This window comes from Sus scrofa, chromosome 9 (genome assembly GCF_054392235.1).
Source record: "Sus scrofa isolate SSC_HxYL_T2T_F1_AM1 chromosome 9, Sscrofa_HxYL_maternal_Yorkshire_Landrace_v2.0, whole genome shotgun sequence".
NCBI lineage: Eukaryota > Metazoa > Chordata > Mammalia > Artiodactyla > Suidae > Sus > Sus scrofa.
Window position 1 is genome coordinate 95,714,623 of NC_139391.1, and position 26,243 is coordinate 95,740,865.

The 26,243-nt window shown below is 42.8% G+C and overlaps 1 protein-coding gene across 30 annotated transcripts in view; it reads right to left on the minus strand.

Moving 5' to 3' along the window:
- Nucleotides 1–26,243, minus strand: part of RAPGEF5 (Rap guanine nucleotide exchange factor 5) — a 434,425-nt gene that overhangs the window by 78,348 nt on the left and 329,834 nt on the right. The gene's annotated exons all lie outside the window — the stretch shown is intronic.

Consider the following 26,243-nt stretch of genomic DNA (forward strand, 5'->3'; position numbering starts at 1 on the left):
GGATCCAAGCTGCCTCTGGGACCTACACCACAGCTCACAACATAGCTGGATCCTTAACCCACTGAGCAAGGCCAGGGATCAAACCTGTGTCCTCATGGATACTAGTCGGATTTGCTTCCGCTGTGCCACAAGGGAACTCCCAATGCCGCTTCTCAAAAAGGGAAACACATCCTAGGATTCCTAGCATGTTTCTGCTCCTGACAGAAAATCCTACCTATTGTAGGTACACAAACACACAAAAAACCACTTTCCCCGTGCAATGGATCAAGAGAACTACGTCCTTGTGCCTTACTTATTAGTTCCATAGATCTATCAAGGATGTCAACATATTTTATTCACCTTTCACAAGAATAGGAAGGCACTACTCTTGCATAATTGCCAACCAAATCAGTGGGAAAATTAGGATTTCAACTCCCGGTGTCCTGATTCCTAAGAAAATGCAGCAACCTAGTCATTTGAGTCCTCCAAGAGCTTCTTCAAAACAAAAAAGACTGGTTGTTCTAAATAGCAATATAATTTTATGATCATTCCTTTTTAATCTTTTAGTGGCAAATAATTTTACTATGTAAAACTGATGTGTTACATTTCGGCAAGGTCAGACACGTAGTTACTGTGGCAATTAATGCTGGATATTCATTGTTAAATTCCCCGAGGACGCCAGTGCGATTCCTGCAACATGAATACCAATGTATAATTGCTCTCTCTCATTTCTCCAAAGGGGTTCTTTTGTTATCCATGTGGCTCAAGTGAAATAAGGTAGCCGGAGAGAGGAGCGTATAGTGACCACATTAAAAAAAAAAACAAAACAGGCAGAACATGAGTCTTGGATACTGAGACACAGGTACAGATAATTCAGTAAAGAGCAGGTCTGAAAGGACAAAAACCTTTCGCCAGTGTTCCTCTCATCCGTCATAAGCCAATACTCGTTTTATATGAGCCCGCTGTCACTCGGAAGTACGTTTTGCCTTCTACGTGCATGTGATATATGGCATTATTAACTTCCACGGGCCATGCACATACATATGGATGCGAAGGGCTTCTGAGTGTCTGTGTACCTAATATGTAGTACAGGGCTGTGCCCACAGCAGCCACACTCTGCTGGGCAGGGGAAGAGCTGAATCATATTGATGTACTATCAATAGTATCTTATGTCATAGTGAGAGTTTCCATTTTGAAAACCTGTTCAAAAATGAAGACGTGAAAAAGCAGGAAAAAAAAAAATCAGTGTAGAAAGGGAGATGGAAGTTATCTCAAATTGCCGTGAAAGCATAATAACCCTTACGCGTTACATCTGGCTCTCAGGAAGGAAGGTGAAATTAATGCCTCCCGACTGACCTGACTGCTCTTCCTGGAAAAGAGCAGAAGGGCCAGAGTCAAGGTTCTGGGTATGAAACTTCATTCGGGTGCTTGTTCAATTAAGAATAAAAGTATTCAGCAAATGAATGGCAAAAAAAAAAAAAAAAAAAAGATGTTCAACAACAAATAGTTCGTGAAATGCAAGGAAAGCATTATGATGCTGAATTTATAGTCATTCAACAAACAGGGTCTCCTGTGGCTGAGGCACCACGCCAGACACTAAGAGGCAAGCAGAGATGAGCAAGATAAATGCCCTGCCCTTAAATGACAAGGTAATGGTGCTATAACGACACAGGTTCAACATGGTGAGTTCCCTAAGATGAGGCCACAGGCAAGAGACGGTTCAAGTGTGGAACCCAGGGGATGTGACCATCAGAGATGACTGTGGGTGACAAGGAATAGGAATGCCATTAAATGGGATAAAAAAACTGGTTCTGTGGAGTTCCTGTTATGGTGCAACAGAAACAAATCCATTAGCATCCATGAGGATGCGGGTTTGATCCCTGGCCTTGCTCAGCAGGTCACTGATCTGGCAGTGGTGTGAGCTGTGGTGTAGGTTGCAGACGTGGCTCAGATCCTGAACTGCTGTGGCTGTGGTGTGGGCTGGCAGCTGTAGCTCCAACTGGACCCCTAGCCTGTTGTGGGTGCGGCCCTAAAAAGCAAAAAAAAAACTGGTTCTGCTGAGACCAATGATTCTAGTTTCAGACAACTGATGTTTCAGTGTTGATAATACATGATGCTGTAGATGTTTAGCAAGCAGTTAAAAATAAAGAACTGGGCCTCTGGACAAAGGCCAAGGACAAAGACAAATGTGTGAATTATTCAAGCGAGGGAGTGGGTGACATTGTTAAGGGGGACTAGGACAGAAAGGAAATTATGAAGATGGATAAAGGAAGGAGAATCACTCAAAGCAGGGGGAAGAGGGAGGGGATCAGCGTCACGGAGGAAACCTAGTGAAGAGATGTTGGAGAAGAGAGACGAGACGAGGCAGGAGAAGGTGTGGAGGACACTGTCACAGGAGAGTCACGGGCAGAGTCTGTCTGACGCCATCAAGTTTGGGAAGATGACAAGTCTTAGAGAAAGGGATGAGGAACTCGTGTTAGGGTGGGAAGCGGGGTGCTGAGGTGGGAGTGGCCGGGGAGAAGGTGCACCGACAGGGAAGACCACCTCCTCGGAAGGTGGTGCCTGAAGAGGGGGTCTGGCTGGGGAAGGAGGGGTGCTGTGGAGAAGAGGCAACAAGCCACGAACATGCAGGGAGGGGTTAGGCTATAACAGGAGCGAGAGTTCCTCCTTTCCGAGAGGATTACGGGAAAGAAGATGGGTGGAAATTGAGAAAAAAAAAAAAAATTAGAGTAGGGGAAATAAGGAAGCTGAGGTAGAACAGATGAGATGGTTTCTATGGTCTTTGTAGAGTGGGAATCCAGACCGTCTTCTGGAAGGGGGGTCCACTGGTGGCCTGAGGAGATACTTGTAGGAAAAATGGCTTTAGGGGCCGCAGCAGGGAATAAACAAGTTATAAATAAAGGGACTGCCAGGCAGCTTAGTGCTGCTGAGGGTAGAAAACACATGTTCATGGTTTTAGGCCTTTCTGCTGAAGTGCTCAGAAGCCTGGGAGGGGACCCTTGAACGATGGGCCCCTCGAACAATGGGCCCCTCCAGGGGAAGGATCAGCAAGGGCCACGGGAGGGAGGGAGGGAGAAGGGGGTTCTGGGCCACTGTCAGCACACATGTAAACAGCGCACCCCACGTGGCATCGTGTGGTTGGGCACAGGAGTGGGCCAGAGAGGAGCTGACAAACTGGGGTGACATGAGGGGCTGAGGACAAGACTTCACAGGGGTGGAGGGAGCAGGCAGGCCCCAGAGGAGGAAGGAGGTGGAGGCTTTGGTCAAGGAGGCTAAGCTCTCAAATGGAACAGCTCAGAGCAGAGAAGACAGAGCAAGAGAGAAGCAGCCCCTGACTCCCAGGAGCCGGCCTGGCATTCAGGCCGGGCTAATGCCCTCCTCTTGAATGTTAAGGATTCTTCGAAAAATCAATATCAGATAAGGCCACTCTGTGACTGTGGCGGGACAAGACAAACACAGAGCCACTTGGAAATCATATCTGAATACAGACAAAGCATAAATACTGGTCACGGCAGAGAAGACCAGAAAGCCCACCTAATGAGGGATTGCTGCTACTTTCCCAGTGACAGCTTTAGCTTCGTTGTCTTGCAATAGGTGAGGTTTAAGATATCATCACAGAGTCACCCAGTTTCCTAACTTAGAGCAAAGCTCTGCGATTTTAAATCCATCCCAAATCACCAAACACAAACCCAAGTCCTGTACGTCCTTTCTTCTAACACCTTCTGGTAACACCCACAGCTCCCCAGTGTGAGGTCCCATCACCCCACAAAGCAACAAACCCAACTTTTTCAACTGTAGGTGTGTCCTGGGGGTCTCTGGCTAGAGGACAGTGACCACTGGCATGGAACTGTGTGGAGATGCTGGCTGTTGGAGTGAAGGATAAAATGCAGGAATGTTCCTGCAAGTAATTGCAGGGAACGGGGCTTAGAAGATGGGTGAGGGAGGAGAAAGAATGCCGGAGCAAGTGGCACAGACCTGAGGAGAGAAGGGCCTTCCATAGGTGCATCACTGAAGAGGAAGGAGGAGTGGGGAGTGGGGTGTATCCCTGGAAGCCCCGCCCCGCCATGTCCTGGCCCGTGGTGCTCAGCCCTGACTGGTACAGTCTCCCTGAGAAATGTCCCCTCTCCCTGACCCATACTTTAGCTTTCAGATCTGCAGAAACCAGGTCTTTCCCCACTTTCTTGAAGGGATGTGGGAAGAGCAAGAAATGGCAAGGACGGGGCCAGAAGGAGTCCTCAGAGCTCTGCTTACAGGTTGCAGTCTGGGATGAGCCTGGAGGTGGGGCAGGAGAGGAAGTACAAAACTAAACAGGTGTCAGCTGCAGTGGGGGCGGATGCGTGCCTAGAGCGAAAGCTGTTTGATCCCAGACTCACAGGACCTTTTGAACAGAGTCCATGAGACAGATGACGACAGAGGAGGGTTTTCCAGTTCTCCCTGCCCTTTTCTGACTACCTCTGATTTCTTTTTATGGCTACCCTGCTCTCCTGCCTGCACATTCTGAATGAAAAATAAAACCCATACCTTTGACTTATTCTAGACTAACTTCCATGACCAAGATCAGCTTTTACACTGCTAAATCAAATTATTCCGTTCTCATTTATTCACATGACAGACATTTGTTTTTCTGATGAAAATGCCACAGAGTAATAAAAATATTGATTTTTTTTTTTTTAAGCAAGGTGAAGAACTGATGTTCACCGTTTAGCAGGTCTAAGGCTGCTCAGAACCAAGTTTCTGACCACATTTATATTTTCACTTATCACCAGGATGAGCAAGAAAAAATGACTGCTAAGGGATTTCTCAGGTCTGCTGGACTTGTCACAACTACTTGCCTGATTTTCATTATCTCTGATAATGGACCGTCTTCCTTCCTCTCCTCAGTCCTCACATAAAGCAGCCACTGGTATTCTCCCCGGCAGTGCATCCCTACTGCTCTGTGAGCATCAAATCTTACAAGAGTGCTTAACTAGGGGTTCATGGATGGGCTTTCGGGACTCTGAGAGCCCTCTGAAAGTAGATAAAAATTTTACATGTAGGCACACTTTTCCATGCAGAGTCCAGAGTTGTAGATCTTATAGGCACCTAGCAACCCCAAAAGGTACAAATCATTCCATATGATGAAACTCATATTTATCATGACATCTAAGGAATCTCCTTTGACAAATCTCCTGTCAGAAACCCTGCCTCTCTGCATGAGATGCCCAGAGAACACTGATCACGTGACCTCTGACTATCTGCCCCCTCTGCATTCTCCACTAAATCATGTCTTGGGACGGGGACTGTGACTTCTATTTCTCTTCCCAACACACAGCTTGGGGCCTGGGACTTGATGTTGACTTGATAACAATTTATTGAACTTGCCAGTTATAAGCAAGCAAGAGAATGACTGGGTGGGTGGATTACCATTATTTCTTTTAAAATTAATTATATTTTGTCATTTTAGGGCTGTACCTACAGCATACAGAGGTTTCCAGGCTGGGGTCGAATCGGAGCTGTAGCTGTCAGCCCACGCCAGAGCCACAGCAACGCGGGATCTGAGCCGCATCTGCAACCTACACCACAGCTCACGGCAATGCCAGATCCTTAACCCACTCAGTGAGGCCAGAGATCAAACCTGAAGGGCCCAAGCACTGGGCAGACATGGAACGGTACACTTTAAAATGGTTAATTTTACTGCCAACAAAACAAAACTGGGCTGTGATGAGCCTGTGGACACAGGAGTTTGCTGATGGAGGCACATGGGACTCTGTACCAAGCAGCTACAAGGGGGCTGGGACACATGCCCTGTGAGGTACACAGGCAGCTGCAATGGCTAGGGGAAAAAAAAAGATCAAGAGAATGAAATCACAGTAGGAAATTTTCATTCTCTGAGTTACCCAGCCTTGTGGGACAGAGACCCATAGAATTACCCAGGATGTTCTAGAAAGGTGACCTTCCCTTAATGGGTGGCTAGATCAGGAAAGCAGATTGAGGCTCAGTTTGAGGGAGTACTGATGGCAGAGGCAGAACAAGCTCTCTCTCAAGCTGGAGCAGAGCCAGTCAACAATATTATGGACACATGAAGATGGTTCTTCAGTGAGTGAGGCTGGACAAGAAGATGACCTTGGCATTTTGTCCAGTCCTCAGATCCCACAAAATTCAGTTGTAGGGGGAGGAGGGAGGGAATGGGATGGACGGGGAGTTTGGGGTTAACAGATGCAAACTATTACCTTTAGAGTGGACTGGCAATGGGGTCCTGCTGTACAGCACAGGGAATGATATCCAATCTCCTGGAGTGTACCATGATGGAAAAGAATATTTAAAAAAAAAAAAAAAAAGCCTGTACATTTTGTATGCCCGAGTCTCTTTGCTGTACAGCAAGAAATTGACAGAACAGTGAAATCAACTGTAATTTTTAAAAAAATTCAGTTGTCTTGATTCCACTTTTCTCACAGAAGCCCAACATGGTGCTGACTCTCCTAAATAGGAAAGTGTGATTTCATGGATAGAGATCTCTCCTCCTCTTGTACTACAGAAATTCACACACAGCTTAGCAAACCAAACCACCCATGCCCGCATCTATCCTTGTACAGTTAATATGGGTACAGCAGAACTGGAACACTTATCTGAAAAAAAGATCTCCTCTGGCCAAAAACAATTCTGTCTGAGAACAACCTTCACAGAATTTGCTGACAATGTATTTCATGATTCTCTTTTCTCATGGGGGGAAAAAAAAGCAAACAGATCTCTTAAAAAAAAAAAAAAAAAAAGGTCAAAAGGATATTGCCGGCAAGATAGAACTGATTAAGAGAGCCAACTAAGGGAAAGATTAAATAAACAGATGTGTGTCAAGGTGAGCTGGTGATTTAGATTTACTAGATTGCAAAGCTCTAGCCTGACAAACACATCCTGGCAGAAAGAATGCCTGAATAATGATAATTAGTTCTTCTGAAAAATCTTATACACATTATGATTAACAACTCAAATTCAAGCCTAAATAGGCTTAGTAGAATTCATCATCCACAAACTTACAAGATCTAGGCGAAGGCTGACTTCCACAGTGTGACAGCAAATACAAAATTGTTATGGAACATGACCAAACTCCCAGAGAAAACCAATACACAAGACTGGATAGGAAATTCTAGCTGCTAGAAAAAGAACTACATTTATTAAGTCTTATTGGCTCTAATAATGATTATCATGTCCAACAAGTTTTCTAAGAACCCTAAAATGAGTGCAAGGCTGGGAATTTGATCCTGAGGCCAACCTGAGCTAGTAAACCTATTGCACAACGGAGAGGAGGAGACAGGGACAGACTGTAATATCCTGAAACACACAGTCGTCGTCTTTCCATCACACGTCTATTTCCATGTGCAGTATTAGCTTGATGGGTTATACTAGACACGGGCAGAAAAGACAGGCACACTAACTAGGTTCTGAAAGTGTATAATGAAGGGACTATTTATAGAAGCAGGGGTAGGTCTGAGGAAATTAACCCTCAAGTGGTGAGAAAACCAGGGACTAGCAAAGTGGGAAGTATTAACCACTCCTGGGCTTGGACGAGCAAGAGGAAGTAAGAGTGAGAACTGGACCCCGCTGGGAGCTGGCGAAGTAAATGAGAGGCTCAGAAGAGGCGATGCCGTCCCAGCAGGGTGCATTCACTGCAGGAAGTGCAGCAGAGAGTGGAACAAGGGAGGAGGAAATGTCCTGACTTCCCTCTCATCCCGCACTCTGATCTCCTGCGACAGCGCCACTGGCCAAGTCCCACTCGCAAGTGGAAGGCAAGAGACACAGTCCCTAGGTGTGCCTGCTACCACACAGAGGGCAGAGGTGAGCATGGAGGAGGAGATGCAAATGCAGATGATCCAGCAAACCTGACCTTTCAGTTTCCAGAGAAGCTTCTGCCCATTTATCACTAGTTTAGATGTCACCATACAGGTCATAGAGTCCATTGCCTTGCTGTTAGGAAGACAACTAAAAAATCTAACAGCTTTAGAGGAGATTATGGTGGCAGCCCCCTACCTGACTTAAATTGAATTCCTGCATGTTTACTGTCCCAACACTCTTTCTGGTCTGATACCTACATCAGTTTACTACAGTTCAGATCCTACAATGTGCTTCGTACTTGACCCTGCCCATGTCACCTTTGAGTGTTATTAAATCACACAGGCATTATCATTTTTTTTTATCATAAAGCTTAAGTTTTACTAAATCCTTCCCAGTAAATCCTCTAGTTCTGGTATAAAAGCTCTTGGTTGGTAGCCAGATTCGTGGCTGGGGATGGAGGGGAGAAGAGAAAGGAGAAATGGCAGGACAAGTTCCACTCTGATATCTGCTGCATGAGAACAGAGGCTGTTACATGAATGAATGACCTGGGAATGACGGATGAAGAGACAGACACTAGACATTGGAATGGCCCAGATCAAGGATGGAGAGGTAAGCAAAGCCAAGGAAGAGCAGGTTCAGCCCACATAGTCCACAGAGCCATACTGAGGCCAGAGAGCAGGCAGGGGTAGAAAGGAGAAATTCCAAGAGCTAGTTAATGTCTGATTATATGTAAGGGAGCAGGCGATGTCCCTTTGCATCAGCAAGCCTACCGTATTAACAGGACAGAGCGCCAGCAGCAGCAAGCGAGGGGTGACATCAGTCACAGTCACAGAGTGAGGCTGCTGTACTCCATCGCTCCTGCCACTCCACAGTCCCAGCAGTGGTTTATTTCATTCTGCTAAGACCCATGGGTTATTGACACTCACCCTGATGAGTGGGCCCACGGGAATATGGAAAGGCTCAACTGGGCTGGGAAGTCACTACGACTTACCCCTTGGCTTCTCTGGAGTCAAGAAGCCCAGGTGGAAGAGCAACTGAGGGCACTGCCTTGTGCATATATATGATCCACAGAGGCCTATTAGAAGGTAGTTCAGAAGAAGGGAGGATGCCTTCAAATCCTAAAGTCAGTTGTTAAGCATTTCCTAACATGACTGGGGTCACTGGAGAAAAATTTTGTCTTTCAATACTTTGCATGTGTGAATTCCATCAGTCCAAAGCATCCATGCAGCTGGTGTGCATGGCATGTTCACGACAGATTCTGCTACTTTGCAAAAAAAACTGAGATGACTGCGTCCTGAGAATAGCACTTACTTCCACTTCTCATTAATGGTAATCTCGATGGGCCTCAAAATACAATACATATGCTGCTTGAGTTTTCAAACAACCAAAAAAATCTGAAATCTTGCTTCCTAGGAAATTTTACAGAAATGACAAATATAAATTTTAGAAATTCCTTCTAGTTCCCAAGAATTCTCAAGTGTGTGTGTGTGTGTGTGAGAGAGAGAGAGAGAGAGAGAGAGAGAGAGAGAAAGAAAGAGAAGAGAGAGAAAGAGAAATATATGCAAAGTTACTCAAAAGGGAAAATATCAATACTGACACTTTCCCCAGCAGCACAAAGATGAGGTGAAAAACCTACAGTAAGTTATGAATCAGACAAAATTTCTACATAGTTACAGATATACTTGTCACCCGGGGTTTGAATAATTCACAGCAGTAGTTTTACAGAACCCTTTAAAATCTGAGTACCAAGAGGACAGTATGGATTTTTAGAGTATCACTTGATAGCCAGCCCTGACTGCTTCCTATGGCTTTGGCTTCTCCTCCCAAATCCCTCTTACAGAAAACTCATTTGTATTTGGAAATGCCTCTTGATTAAGCAGAGATCCAATTTACAAACTGAAATTACTTGAAAAAGCTATTTGTTAACTCTGAAGAGATCCAGTAGAAGAATTCCCGAAATTTAAAAAGTATTAGATACATTGGAGTTCCAGTCGTGGCAGAGCAGGAACGAATCTGACTAGGAACCATGAGGTTGCAGGTTCGATCCCTGGCCTCGCTTAGTGGGTTAAGGATCCGGTGTTGCCGTGAGCTGTGGCGTAGGTCTCAGCTGCAGCTCAGATCTGGCATTGCCCATGGCTCTGGCATAGGCCGGCAGCTACAGCTCCAATTAAACCCCTAGCCTGGGAAATCTCCATATGCCACAGGTGCGGCCCTAAAAAAAGACCAAAAAATAAAATAAATAAATAAACAAAAAATAATTAAAAAAATAAAAAGTATCAGATACATGAAATTTGCTAAGAGAGCAGACTGAGTGTTCTCACCACACACACAGAAAATCTAACATAGTCACGTGAGGTAGGGATATGTTAATTACCTGGATTACAGTAATCATTTTACAGTAAATATATATATCAAAACATCATGTTGTACCCTTTAAATATATACAATTTTTGTCAATCATACCTCAATATAGCTGAAGAAATTTTTTTTTTATGTTCATTTCGTGAGTGTTTGAGAAATGTTTCATGATTATTAGTGTTTGTTATTGTTTTTGTTTTTTTTTTGTCTTTTTGCTATTTCTTTGGGCCGCTCCCGCAGCATGTGGACGTTCCCATGCTAGGGGTTGAATTGGAGCTGTAGCCACCAGCCTACACCAGAGCCACAGCAACACAGGATCCGAGCCACGTCTGCGACCTACACCACAGCTCACGGCAACGCCGGATCGTTAACCCACTGAGCAAGGGCAGGGATTGAACCTGCAACCTCATGGTTCTTAATCGGATTCGTTAACCACTGCGCCACGACGGGAACTCCTTTGTTTTTTTTTTTTGTGTGTGTGTTTTTGAAGAAATTTTTAATAAAAGTAAATAAAGTGTAAAGTAACACAGAAAATGGGAAGGCTTCAGGTCAAGGAACTCTATTATAACTCTTTCCAAATCTCTTTTGTGTGTAAATGTGTTTACATGTGTATGCCTGTGGATATGCACGTGTACGTGGTGTGTGTACAGGCATGTGAGTGCATATGTAACCTAAGAGAGGGCAAAGCGCTAATAAAAAGGGCAGCCTCAGTCCTTATGCAAGTTATGGAATGAAAAATTCCTAGTTACCATAGCAACTGCTAGATCACATGGCGTGGGAGCAAGGAGATACAAAGCATCTTAAGTAAACACTCTTGTTTTTTCATGTTTTGCACATTCCTTGGTGTTTTTAGAGAGGCACACCTTGGTTTTGTCTCTGCAGTAACCATCTCAGAAACTTTATTTCAGTTTGAAGCAAGATTGGGAGTAAGGTAAGACTGTATCAGTCTTGGTTTATTGCATAGCCATGGAAAGTTGGTAATAAAACAGGTTAAAGAAAATTTTAAGTGCAATGAAATATTGCTAAAACTAATTGAGAGACAAAAAAAAATTAGGTTAAAAAGGAGGAGAGAAGGTTAAAATAAGACAAAGATAAATTTAGTTGCATAGGAGTAGGTGTTTTTCCCCCTTTTTCTATAGTGAAGGATTGGTGGGGGGGAAGAGAAGAGTAGATTGAAAAGAAATGGAAGAACATAAGTAATAATACAGACCAAAACAAAACAAAACAAATCTTCTATTTTCCTGAACATTAGTGTGCACTTGGGGTGGCAGTGAGGATTGAAATCCTTATACACAAACCTGCCCAGGTAAGATTCTTGCTCCATAAACTATGACTCACTGAAAGTTTGTGTGTACTTTTTACCAAGTATGTTTTCTCCCAAAGCCTTGTCTACAGTTACAAATTGACATTGTTTCGGCTTGTTATTTCCAGGTTAATTCCCTTTGGTACAAAACCTGAAAACTTTAAATCTCCAATGAACTGGAAACCTGGAGCTGGTATAATTTCTGACTTGCATAGGTTTGGTTCAAATACTTGAACTTGGAAGACATTTCAAATCACCCACAATTGCATTCTCTACTTCATTCAGGTTTGCAAATGTTGATTAAAAGCTTAATGCTAGACAGTGAGGATAAAAGTTCAAATACAACATGGTGACTGCCCTTGGAGAGGAAATATTCCTTAGGGACAGAGAGGAAAGAGATATAAATTTGCTTTTTTTTTTTTTTTTGGCTTTTTTGGGGCCGCACCCTCAGCATATGGAGGTTCCCAGGCTAGGGGTCCAATCGGACCTATAGCTGCCAGCCTACACCAGAGCCCCAGCAATGCCGGATCTGAGCCATGTCTGCGACCTATACCACAGCTCATGGCAACGCCGGATCCTTAACCCACTGAGCAAGGCCAGGGATCAAACCCCCAACCTCATGGTTCCTAGTCGGATTCCTTTCCGCTGCACCGTAACGGGAACTCCCTAAATTTGCATTTTTTAAGAGCAGTGGTTTGAAGCCAGGCTGTGGCTAGTAGTTCATTCATGAACTTAGACCCTTTCTTCTTATTTCTAGCAGTTCAAGGTGGTTAACATCCCGAGGCTTTTTCAGTGTCTCAGTATTTGGAGTTTTATATCTCCATCCTCCTCAGGACATTCTGAACTCAGAAAAACAATTCCAAATATTTAATGACATGATTTGAAATATGGCTTGAACACCCTGATAGCAGAGACATGGCTGGATGCTAGATCACCATCTGTCTCATACCAATAGCGTTTCACAAAAAGTAAATTTTTTAGAAATTCTAGCCACAGGAGTATATTTAGAACATAAAAGAACAGAATGATTCTTGGCATTGACAGGAATAGTCAATCAGAGTAAAAAATGGCTATTCCAAGTCTCCTGAGTAATCAATTGGTAACCACTTTAAAATGGTGAAAATTTCCCCAAAGTGTTCAACACTCAAAAGTATGAATGCTGCTGAATTTGGGGGAGGGGGGGTGTTGTCCTTCCACTTAAGAAGGAATTTTAGAGCAAGAAAGAATCTCAGATCTCTAATCTCCTACCTTTCTAGATGAGAAAACTGAAGCTCAAAAAGTTAATGTGACTCACTAAATTTGTATTCAATATATTTAATTTGGAGGTAGTTTGTTAACAGAATTTCAATTTCTCAAGAATAAATGGGTTTTTGTATGGCTATTACAAAATAGTAAAAATCTGAAAATAAGAAAAAATTGGCCTGTGATAGCTAATCAAGAAATCTTACTTTTACAAATTAAAATCTTACAAAAATAAATCCTAGCTATACTAAAAACCTGAGTGAAAAGTGTAACTCTGTAAGAAATAGAAGAAAATAAAATTGAGTATTTAGACACAGAATGGAGAAGGACTTTCTAATTTCTACAGTGATTTTTAAAATCAAATGGTATAAATCAACAGTTTTGCTCATATATGTATAAAAATAAGAAACAAGTTTGAAAAAACTACACATAACAAGTATGACAAAGATTTATGTCCTTGATATATAAAGAGCTTATTTGAATCAATGAGAAAAAAAATCCCAGTGGAAAAATGGACAAAGGAAATGAATAGGTTATTTACAGAAGATAGATGGAATAGTAAAAATTGCAAGATTCAACCTCACTAGAATAGAAATGTAAATTTCCCTCCCATCAACCTGACAAGAATACTGGGTTTCTCTTCCTAAGAATCATAACAGTCAATGAGGAGGAGGGTATTACAAAGCAAGTACTTTCATGTAGTGCTGATTATCTGAAAACTGGAACAAACTCTATGAAAAGCAGCTGAGCAAGAAACATAAAAGAAATTAACACAGTTCATACCAATGAGCAATAACTACAAAGCCAGAAATTCATCCTTAAGAGACATAACCTTAGGTAAAGATCTTTATAGAGACGTGCATCTCAGATTATTTATAACAGCAAAATTCTGAAAATCTATTTGCCCCTAAATGGGAAGAGTAGTTAAGTGAAACATGTTATGGAAACATAAGAATGGCCTCTCAATGTATACAGTGACACAGGTGGGAAGGCGAGGAGAAACTATGGTTAGTTCTCACTAAATTTTTCCTTTCTTGCTTGTATCTTTCTATTATTTCTAAATTCTCTATAAAAAGGTATTTACAGTTAGTGGAACCTTTTTAGAAGATTATTATTATTTTTTTTTTTTGGTCTTTCTGCCATTTCTTGGGCCGCTCCCTTGGCATATGGAGGTTCCCAGGCTAGGGGTCCAATCGGAGCTGTAGCCACAGACCTACCCCAGAGCCACAGCAACTCGGGATCCGAGCCGCGTCTGCGACCTACACCACAGCTCACAGCAACGCCAGACCCTTAACCCACTGAGCAAGGGGAGGGATCGAACCCGCAACCTCATGGTTCCTAGTCGGATTTGTTAACCACTGCGCCACCACGGGAACTCCATAGTGGAACCTTTTTAAACATGAAAGTAATGGAAATGTGCTATCAATTCTAGCAAGTTGCTTGATGCCTTGTTCTCTAGTGGTAAACACCTATAAACCTTTAAGAATGAAGCTTGTTCTCAAAAACAAATTCAATCAGTAAAACAGGTCAAGAACTATCTAATATACTAAGTTAAAAAATATCTCAGGGCGTTCCTGTCGTGGCTCAGTGGTTAACGAATCTTACTAGGAACCATGAGGTTGTGGGTTTGATCCCTGGCCTTGCTCAGTGGGTTGGGGATCCGGTATTGCAGTGAGCTATGGCGTAGGCCAGCAGCTACAGCTCCCATGAGACCCCTAGCCTGGGAATCTCCATATGCCAAGGGTGCAGCCCTAGAAAAGACAAAAAATAAAAAATAAAAATATAATAAAAAATATCTTGGAGCTAGAAAATGGGGAGGGGGAGAATGGTAAACACCAACAATGTGTCACTTTCTTTAGATTGAAGATTTATGAGCTTTCATGTATGATTTGTGTTCTTACCTGGTCATAACCCAGGAAGGAAAAGAGATGATGTTTAATGTAGCAAACACTGAAGGTGAAGAAACAAATTTCTAGAAACAAACACCTTCTTCAAAGTAAACCCTTGCCTTTCTTCTGTCTGTGTAGCACCCTCCTTTACTCTCCTGTCTTTGTTTTCTCATCCTTTCCCCTCATAAACGGTGGGTGCCTGGGAGCTCAAATCAGATCGTGCTCACCTATGTCTCTGTCCCATTGTGTGTGATGCCTGGTTCACTGCGTAGCAAATGTTTTTCTCAGTGACTATAAGCAAGGATAAATTCATCTTAGCCAAGTCCTTTAAGAAGTTGCTCTATATATGAAAAGGAGAAAGTTCTACTGCAGTTAAAAATTATTTAGATGCTCACAAAGTCAATTTTGTGCCATGGCTGAATGCCCACTACTGGTAGCAGCAAGCTTAACAGCTATCTGGCTGTCTCCCATCTTTACCTAGTAGGATTCTTTCTATTCACCTCTAAGAGCTCATGGGAGTCTGAAATAAGCTACTAATGGTGGAGAAACCAAGTGTCTGATTGATGAGGGAGGCTGGTGTTTGTCTGGACATCTCAGCACAGTTAGGTCAGTGTTCGAATGCCCCAGAGTCGGTGGGTTCCCACCTCCAGCTAAGGCACGCACTTTTCATTCCCCTGGGTCTTCCATAGGCCTGTCCCACCCACCTCTTCTCTTCTTTCTGTGGTCCCTCAGACTGGGAGGTCTGCAGCCTGCCATTCCTGATCACTGAGATGGAAAAGGCATCATTCCCAGCTTTTCTAATCCAGGGTGAAAAGTCTCAAAACTTTGGTTTGGGCTAAACTGGGACAAGCAAAACTCTTACTAGACTCTTCCCCAAAGGTTCTGGCATAGCCAGTCTCGGTGCATAAAAGCAGAAGCTGGAGCAAAGATGCAAAAATGGCAAACCAAAGAGGGTGAGGCCCAGGGAAACAGCAGCTGCGGTTGTTGACTATACCTAGGGCCACCCTGATCTTTTATTGAGAAGGATTTTTCCAGGGTGTGGTGAACTTTTCTCAGGTCTATGCAGATCTTCTCCATATGCCAAGATTATGAGTAATACTGAAGGACAGGAATTTGAGACTTACTGACTTGGGACAGAAGTGGGATGTACTTAAAACCAAGATGCAAGTCAGATGTGGTGGCCCAATTACCATGGAAATGACACTTAACAGTGCAACCGGTCATGAAAAGTATCTGTCCACAAGCATCTGGCATTCAAGAGTCATTCCTTAAAAGTCAAGAAGAATAAAACTGGCTGCTTTGTTCCAAAGTTTCTCCTCTTGGATATTAAGGGTTAGTTAGAATTCCAGCTCATCCAGGCTCAAAAGCCTCCCTTCTCCATCTGGTTGGTGTGCCCCTTAACCTCAAGCCTGTAGGTATAAATCAGCACTAAGACAGCATGGTTCTGTCTCTGCCACTTTATATCCTGTAGTTCTACTCACATCTTTTAAAATTCTAGTCATACAAATTACAAGAGGAGACAGTCTGATCCCTCTGGCTTCAATTACCCTCTCGGTTCCCATGATTTCAGAGTTATATCTCAGTACTGTGTTAATACGGAGATAATTTTTAAATGTGTGCTTCCCTATGAGTGTCTAATGAGAAGCACTGAATGATCCCATTTACTTTTCACTGACAGAATTGTTGGGGCCTGCTTTCAGGACTTGCTGTGTTAATTTTCTGATGGGGAGCTGCTAATAAACAGGGGAGAAGCAGATCAACAGAAATGCTTACTGTGGCAAAGGTCATTTCAATCAGGCTAGTCTCGCTTTAAAGCCCCACAAAACGTTAACTTCAGAAACACAAACAGATAAAAGCCTGTTTGTGCTTTTATTATATCTTTCTCTAATAAACCTGAAGGATTTCGGATAATGACGATTTTAATGAATGATTTCTTGCTTCTGACAACAGAGGCTAAAAGATAATACATTTTACTAGAAGAATATTATCAATGGTCCACATCTTCTTGTGATTAATGAACTTCTGACAGAATTAATGGATTGTAAAGTACTTATTGCCTATTTTAGAGGATACTCTTTATAATCCTATTTAGCAGGTGCCAGTTTTTGAGTGAAACTCTTTCTTACCCAGTCAAGACACGTCATACCTAAAAAGTTCTTTCCACTGCCTCTGACTCTCCAAGGAAAAGTCCAAGATACTCAGACTGACTGCAAAAAATAACACACATCACAATCCCCCAACTTGGAATAATGGTGAATTCACTGAGCATGGAGAAAATGATAGCATCCATCAACCATAAAATTCAGTTTGGGATTTTATTATGCATTGCACCATTTGGGAATCATTAGAATTCTTTCTTCACAAGAGTATTAATATAAAGCTTGTTTTACCTCTCTTAATCTTCGCCAAGGCAAGATCAAGGAAGGTTTAACGAATGATCCGTATGAAGAACCATTCTCTTCCTCTTTGACTGCACAGGGTCAAAATTTTACCCGGATACCTTCCACCCTGCCCCCACCTGGGAGGTCACTAAGATACACTTCCATGACTCATTAAGTTTTCATGAGCTTCCTTAGAAATCCCTACCCCCCCAGCCACTTCCTGCCATCTTAATTGTCTTATTATCACCATTGTTCTCTCCCTCCCAGTACTTCTTGGATCCTGAGAAGCCCCTAATCCTTTCTTGTGACTCAGCTCACCTCAATCATGCCCAGCCATTCCTGGCACCAGAACAAAGGACATTTGCAAGGCTTTGTTAAAATTGCCAAGCCTTGTTCGATTAATTATGTACAAATGTACAATAAATGAGCATACATGCTGTATTTTATTTCTCCATTTTGCTTTCCATTTAGGAGGGGAAGATTGGAAAAGAATAAAAACCTTCAAAAACCTATTTCAGGTAAACCGAAGTGTGATGGCACTGACTTCTTCAGACCCAAACAATTAAGTCTTTTCTGCTTCAGAAATGGGAGTGGGTGGTTTTTTAAAAATTAGAGACAAATTTTTATGTAATGACAAGAACATGGTCATGTTTTAAGGAAAATATGGGTATTTAACATGATTTATTAGAAAAATATGTACTGTACATTTGCCCACAGTCTGCTATGTTCTGTTATGATATTTGCAGCAAGCATCTATTTTTGCTATCTTAAAACAACATTTACGGCTGCTGTACGCCAGATGGAATTTTCCCTTTCCACCCACTTACCACTGAAAAAGAGAAATAAGGTCCTTTGCATCCCACATGCAAATCTTTTATAAATTTCTTTTCCTCATCTTTATCAACTGAAGTATGTGAATCAACTCAGAAACCACCAAACTCTGGCTGAATCAGTATAGAGCAAATGTCATAGAGCAGAGTAAGTACATTTAATGTGAACATGCATGCCTGCTGGGTGTTAATTAACAGAAGTATTCACATTACATGCAGGCTCAAAATTCATTTCTATAAAAGTAGGGCTGGATTAAAGTCAACTTTTTAAAGAAAAATGATGATGTTGTGGCATATGTTAGGGAAAAGCGAACAAGTAAGAACCATAACTGGACATTCTGTCTTCATAACAAAGCATTAGTGGTTATGCCAGGTATCGCTTTATATAAAATCAAGAGAGGACCTGTGAGGAAAGGAGAGTCAGAAAGCTTTGCAAGGGGTGAGTGTGACCCAGTCTCCACCTGCAGACCCCGTTCCCACACGGCAGCAGAGGAATCGCCAAAATTCCAGTCTAATCATCTTTCTCTCTCTTGTTCAAATGCTTCACAAGAGCATGGGATACTGCTCTTAGCTCCCGCTTTGGCTAAGCCTGTGTGGAGGCCTTGCAGTACTACCCTCTGGCCCCTGTGCCCCTCCCCCAGTGCACTGTCCCCCACCCCCAACTCCAGCCACCGGGTTCTGTCTGCAGAGCTCTCTGAGGTGGCCTCTTCTCTCAAGTCCTCACACGGGTTCTTCCCTCTGCCTGGAATGCCTTGCCTTCCTCACCTCTCTCAGTCGCTCTTCTGAGTCTTCAGATTCTGTCTCTTTCTCAGGGACACAGGCATGTCCCCCTGGACCAGGTAAGCTGCCTGTGACAAGCTTCCACTGCACCCTGGAACTCAGTGCACAGGTAACCAGCCTCTGAATTCCTTGCCCAGGAGTTCCCGTCGTGGTGCAGTGGTTAATGAATCCGACTAGGAACCATGAGGTTGCGGGTTCGGTCCCTGCCCTTGCTCAGTGGGTTAACGATCCGGCGTTGCCGTGAGCTGTGGTGTAGGTTGCAGACGCGGCTCGGATCCCGCGTTGCTGTGGCTCTGGCATAGGCCAGTGGCTACAGCTCTGATTCAACCCCTAGCCTGGGAACCTCCATATGCCGCGGGAGCGGCCCAAGAAATAGCAACAACAACAACAACAAAGAAAAAGACAAAAAGACAAAAAAAATTTAAAAAAATAAAAAAATAAATAAAAAATTGAATTTCTTGCCCAGTCAAAGGCAGGGATGGAGCAGGGAAGTCTCTGGGGAAGCAAGGCTCATGCATGCTGGTACCTATGTCTCTATATTCCTTGATGTCTCCTCATGTTTTATGTCCCCAAGCCTCAGGAGCACATGATAGTCATAAAGTCCTGTCCCTCTCTCTGTGAGGGGCTGTCCATCTGCCTGTGCATTTTTTCTCTACCTTTCTGTCTTAAAGCATCCATTATAAACTCAAATGAAACCAACCCACTAAAGATTTCTAGTGTTATCAGACTGGATAACAATCTATGAGGTATTAATATTGTTATATTAATGCAGATCGGGCTATGATAGGTGTAGAGAAAAAAAAGAATATAAGGTTGCCAGGGGTCTGGTGCGAGATATACCACAGAGAGGAATGAAAGTCAAAGGAAAACAACCAATTTTTCAATATTACACCTCAATCATTTCTCAAACCTACGTGAGATGATATGGGCATTTTAATTTTCTAAGAATAACAACTTAAAAAACCTGGGGGGGTAGTATCTATACCACAGGGAATGTAAGATCCATTGAGAACACAAGTTTGACAAATCAAACTAACTGAGTCAGTATCCATTTTCTTAATTGAGCCATTTAAAAATAAACCTGGGAGTTCCCATTGTGGCGCAGTGGAAACAAATCTGACTACGAACCATGAAGTTGCGGGTTCGATCCCCGGCCTCACTCAGTGGGTTAAGAATCTGGCATTGCAGGTGTAGGTCACAGACGCGACTTGGATCTGGCGTTGCTGTGGCTGTGACGTAGGCCGGCAGCTGCAGCTCCAATGTGACCCTAGCCTGGGAACCTCCATATGCCTCGGGTGCAGCCTTGGAAAGACAAAAGAGAAACAACAACAAAAAATAAATAAATAAATAAATAAATAAAATAAACCTGAAGATTTTCAGAAACATAAACAAATATCATAATAAGTTCCTCTCTTTAAAATGTTAAAACTGTTAAAAACTGAAACTAGTATTTTAAAAATACCGAAATTTCAGGAGTTCCCTTGTGGTGCAGTGGGTTAAGGATCTGGCATTGTCACTGCAGCAGCTTGGGGTGCTGCTGTGGCTCAGGTTTGATCCCTGACCGGGTAACTTCCACATCTGAAAAAAAAAATGTTGAGACTTGAATCGAGATTCCTGTGAGAACCTAAAAATCTAGCTAATGGGCAGATGGCTTCCCCCAGACAGCGTGAGCACATCACTGATGTCCACTCCTGGCTGCCATTTTTCTGGAAAGAAAAATCAAAAGCAGAATTTAAAGTGAACCAAACTTGTAAACCTTCCTTTTGAAAAAGGAGAAGAGTTCCTTTTTGGATTGCTGCAATGGTGAGTAGGTTTACCGGAGGTATTTCCCTCTCCCTGAACGCCTGTGAAATTATTTAAATACTTTCATTAAATACTGTCTTGAATGGTTACTTTATTTTCCATGTGTGATTTTTTTCTCCAGGGAGGCTGTACACTTCTTGGCTGTCCTGCCACTTTTGTGGTTACTTTGTGACCATATTAATCCTGATGAAAAATGAACTAAAACAACTCACTCAAGGAAGGCTACTTGCTCCAAAAAAGTGAGTACTTTAGTACAAACCAACTCAAAGTCAGGATTTTGTAATTAAGAAAAAATAACATGGTTTTACACAGGATTTCTCAGTAGTGGGCAACTTAACATATCATGACTTGCCTATTACATCTGAATTTTGCCTTTCCATATAAAACAATAATGTTGTAACATTCTATTTGTCTTTAAATAGTTTCTTGGTTCACCTAAATTACTGGCGAACTTCAAATAATGCCATGATTGCTCTTTGACTTGCTGAGGTGTATAAGGCAAGGTTGAACACAGAATGATAAAGCCATTTCCGTTTAGTACTTCATAGACAGTAAAAAGACGGCTTTCACTTTATATTAAGCTTTTTTTTTTTTTTTTTTTTTCAAAGTAACAGACTAAATGGAAGTTGGGAAAATGCAGAGCCCAGCATTCGGTATGTGAAATAGGAGTGGCAGGAGCCAGAATACTCTAAACCACTTCTTCCCCTAGTAATGCAGGACCATAGAACCCTTTGACGCAGGCAGGGTTCCAGGATGAGGCTGCAGGAAACGGGGAAAAGGAAATTCCGGTTGAGGTGGAGAGATAGGGACCCTACCCTGGCAGCAGATGATGCCAAGATTCAGTTTCAGAATGTGCAAAAGCCCCTTCCCGCCCATATTTCATGAGTGAATTGGAAAAGGGGAAGGAAGTAGGGCGGGTCCCCAGGCTTAACAAAGGAACTGAAGAACTGCGGGTGGGGAGAGGGAGGGATGCAGACAGGGTCCCCAGGGAAAGCGTCGCTGCTTAGCATGACCTGCACGTCCATTTTATAGACCTTCATTTCTGCTGTTGGGAAATTAGGAAGTCCAGTTGAAGAGCTCCTCAGTTAGGAAATGAGAAAGTCCAGATGAGGCTGATATTTCTACTCTACAGGTTAATACACTACAGAGCACACACTACCTTTCGGGAAACACTGCGTTTCGGTTTTGGGGTACACGGTGCACCGGTACCCCAGAAAACAGCACCCACATCTAGATAGATATTTTAATCCTGCTACTTCACAGAGACTAAATGGGAACAGTTTACACACTTTAAAAAATTAAGTTAGGACTCAAGCTAGTGCTTCCTCATTTGCTTTTCTTTTTTCCTTCTCTCTCTTCGCCCCCAGCATCCCTTCCATACTCAGGAGTTCTGTCTTTCCTCCAGGGCCGTCCCCCTGGTCACCCCTCTTTCTCAGGACCATCTGATTCTTGTCATTCTGCCTTCCTGTCCTATCAAGCTTCCTGGGTGATGATGCTGAGACAAGGTGCCACCCAGGAGCAGTCAGACTGGAGCTCCTGCTTAGCCTGGCTCTGCTTAATCACTGAGCTGCCTCACACTGCACTAACATCGTTTACCTCACACAAGGGCCCCCCTCATCCTCCTTTTTCATGAAAACTGACAGAATAAGTCAATGGCTCTTTGATATTTCTAGGATGAAGTGAAACGTCTCAGCCCCCCAAATCCTCCGCAGCCTGGTCCCATCTCATTTCTAACGCGTCCTTCTCCTGCCTCCTTGGCACCCTTTCCCTCGACCCCACCCTTGGCACTCTGGTGACACAGAATGGTTTCATTTTCCAAAACATATCTTGTGCATATTCTAATGCCCTTCCTCCCACTGGGAATGTTATTCTTCAGTTTGAGTTGTTTAAATCCAACCTAAAAACTTACTTTATTTTTTATTTTTATCTCTTCGGGTCTGTACCCGAGGCATATGGAGGTTCCCAGGCTGGGGGTCAAATCGGAACTGTTGCTGCCAGCCTGCACCAGAGCCACAGCAATGCCAGATCCGAGCCATGTCTGCGACCTATACCACAGTTCACACAATGTCGGATCCTTAACCCACTGAGCGAGGCCAGGGATTGAACCCGTGTCCTCATAGATGCTAGTTGGGTTCATTAACCACTTAGCCACGATGGGAACTCTTAAAACCTATTTTAAATTCCCCATATCAAACTCCCCCTCTGCCATGAAAGAGAATCCTGTTTCTCCAGGTGTAAATTCTGCGTGTTAACACCTGTGCATCTCTCTGGGGCTTATCCCTGCCTCCTTCTATGGTGGCGATTTCTGACTTTGCTTTTCTCCACAATTTGGCTACACTCTTTCAGGGTAAGAATTACCATAGTTAATCTGGATCCTCTACAACATCAGCTTTAATAAAAGTGTACCGAATGAATAGACAAACAAGAGTGTTCTAGAATTACAGCACAGTAATGGGTTAGGAGAGCATCCTTAAAATCACAGTTAGTTCTAAAGGAGGCACACACATCACTGAAGCCAAGGCCAAAGCTTTGGCCAAATAATCCCATTCATTTTGATGTTGCCAGAGATCTCCATGGTCCAGGCACTGTGAAAGTATCTGGGACTCAGAAGAGGCAGTCTCTCTACTGTTAGCCAGAACAGTGTGTTCACGAGATAAACACTGTGTGCTTTAGAATATATCTCAGGCACCTGAAACACACTGCAGGTCAAAGCAAAGGTGACCAGCCAATCCGGTGATAAACAGAACTTTCTCATGTCTACCAAGAAACCGTAATACAAATTCAAAAATCGCTTAATACACATTAGCAGACACATCCCCTCCATTGCCAGTTGTCCCATTCTGCCAATTTTATCATGTAAATGACTCAACATCTGTGGCCTTCTCATTTCCCAGAGCTGCCACCCTGTTGAGGCTTATATTGCTCACCTGACTCACAAGAGTTTTCTAAGGGTTCTTTTCTGCTCAATCTTTCCTCTAAACCAATGCCAGAGAGATCTGGCACATCTGATTATGCCACTTCCCTTCTTTGATGGCTTTACTTTGCCAGAAAGGCAAGTCCAAACTCCTTAGAGCGGACCGCCAGGCCTTTCACAACTGAATTCTAGTCTCCCTTACAGGCCACTCCACCCACTTCATTTACCAGGAATTGCCCAGGGCTCAACTCCTGCATCTTCCTGCTGATAACCTCTGCCTTTAATGCTCTTCCCTGCTCTACCCTTCTATGGCCATCAGCCATCCTTCAAGGTCAATCTCAAAAATCCCCATGTAGTAACACATACCCCTTCCTCTATGGATAGAATCACAGAATTAAGACTAGAAAATATATCTATGTAAGAGGCACTTTCTTTAAAGAATTCATGACCCGATGTTAATCTCACTCTCATAATATTTGTAAGAAATGGACTCATCTGCCTCCTTCTTAAAATTCTCACATAATTTCCAACACTTGGAATGAGTGTTGGCTAATTCTGCCTTTCAGCTTCTTCATACAAAATAGGAAAACTAAGTGCTTCCTGAGAAACTTGTGATAATTACACACTTAACTTTTTAAATTTCAGAAACACTTTGGCAAAAGCACAGAGTGAAGTGTTTCTCTAATTGCGTCCATTTATAAACATGGCATTTACCAGTTTAAGAAGATATTAGATATCCTAACTCGGAAAACTAGAAGCCCCTTCAGTTTGTAACAAGACCTACCAGCAACAAAAGTTTTCTTCTATCCCATTCAGGTCTATCTGTGTGCTGCAGAACCTCAAAGTAGCTCTCTTATTTTGGCACATACGTATACAAAGGGATGTGACACTCTAGGCCTGGAGAAGCAATGAGGTTTAGTGAAAAGAATGACTCAATAGGCAACTTGTATTCTAACTCAAATTTTATCACTGGTAGGAATGGTAGGATGAGGGAGATGAAGCAATCACACAAGAAAGGAAATATAACCTAGATGAATCTAATCTAATTTAGCATGTGACTCTAAGGTTTGGTCATTCTTATTATTGTTATACCAAGAATAGGAAATGGCAGAAGGAGGTTTACATTAAGTAAACTGCAGTTTCCTCTGTATATTCTGTTTGTTGTAACTGAGCTTTTGTGATCAAGAACAGATGACTGCTCTTGCAAAGAAAGCGAGGGCAGGAAAAACGAAAATGCTGCAACCATCTTATGGACATTGTAAGCTCAATGGGTGAGCAAAGGTATCGCTATATCAAGTGCTTAAGACAAAAGAGTGAAATAATCTATCAGAGGGTTTTTATTCCTAGTAAATCACTGTAAAAAGTGGAAGCATCTGGTATGGAACATTCCATTAGGTGCTGGCCTTGAGAGTTAATGAGTTTAGCTATGTCAGCCCGCAGAAGGGGGATCACAGGGTGGCCAAGTTCATATTTATCACCAAGGAAGAAAGATCCTTAATACTCAACTTTCCTGCCCTTGGGCTACAGTAGGAAAAGTCTACATAGAAAAGGCCATCATTCCACTATTTGTTTATATGGAATCTTTTCTCTCCGAAGCACACACACTTCAGAGCTGTTGATACACCCAAACGATGACATTTGCAACATTTTGCGCAAGAAGGAAAAGACCTTAGTGTTCCTTTTTACGATCTTAAAACGAAGGTTTAAAGAGAACAGCAAGTACAAAACCGCAAGCAGAGTTGCAAACCTTCCACCACTAAATTTCCATCTCACATTAAAAAGTCTTTACAATTATCAGCAGCCTGTTCAGTTTTCTATTACCATATAGGTGGAGAGTATTATATTCTCATTAGCTGTAACTATAATATTGTGGATTAAACTAATAAACCAAAAGCAACACATGTATCTTTTCAATAAGCACAGAGCTGTGTGTGGCCTAAGGCTGATGACTTCTAACCTTGGTGATGAGGTAATCTACTATTGGTTTGATTTCACAAGATTTTGCCTTCCCCTCAGGTTGTCTCTGATCCACTGAATCAAATATGCAATCCACTGTAAACTAGGTCAACCATTTCTAGGATCACTAGGAAGGAAAACTGCTCCCAATTAAACTAGGACATGTTTTTGTATCATCAATTGTTAAGACGCATCCTGATTTCAGAGGTACTACAATGTGCGGGAGACACGCACCACGAAATCAATAAAATACAGCCCGTGAAAACTACTACTCTTCTAATTCAAAGGAACCAAAAGGGATATGGTTTTGAGAAATTTAAGATACACTGGGATATTCAAATATTCTAAGGATGTGGCAGAGGGTAGGAGTACGTCTTTGATAGGATCAACCTTCAGGGTGTTTTTAACATCTCAAACATGACCCTTAACTTTCTGTATCATCTGCGAACTTCTCAACAGTACCTGTTGAAGTGAAGGCTCCTGAGATCTTCACTTGCACTTAAAGCCACCTTTAAGTTTCTAAGTTCACCTCAGAAATAACTGCTATCATGAGGCTTTGAAACTGCCAGATTATTCTCGCCCTTGAGACGCCAATGGTAATGACGTGATGCTAGGCTGCTGGAGATGAGTTATGTTATTAAACTAAACAGCCTGCCATTTACAAACATCTCACCTCCTCTCCTGCTCAGTAAAAGTCTGGCATTTCTATTGATGGCCTCGGAGCAGAAAAGGCCTTGGAAGGGGTTGAGAATAAAATTCCAAGGAGAATTTAAAGGCCAAAAAAGACATGTTCATAAGCCCTGAGGAATGTTCCCCTTCATGAGCAATCCTGGACAGTTCAGCGCTGAGAGTGAAGCTGTACACACAACAACAACAAGTCAACAGACGACAACAACGCAGACCAGAAGAAAGTGGTCCCATTGTCTCCCCAGCATGACGGCAGCGTCCTCAGCTCTAAGGCTCAATCTGAATAACTGCTTTCAGGAGAACTGAGCAGAGTGT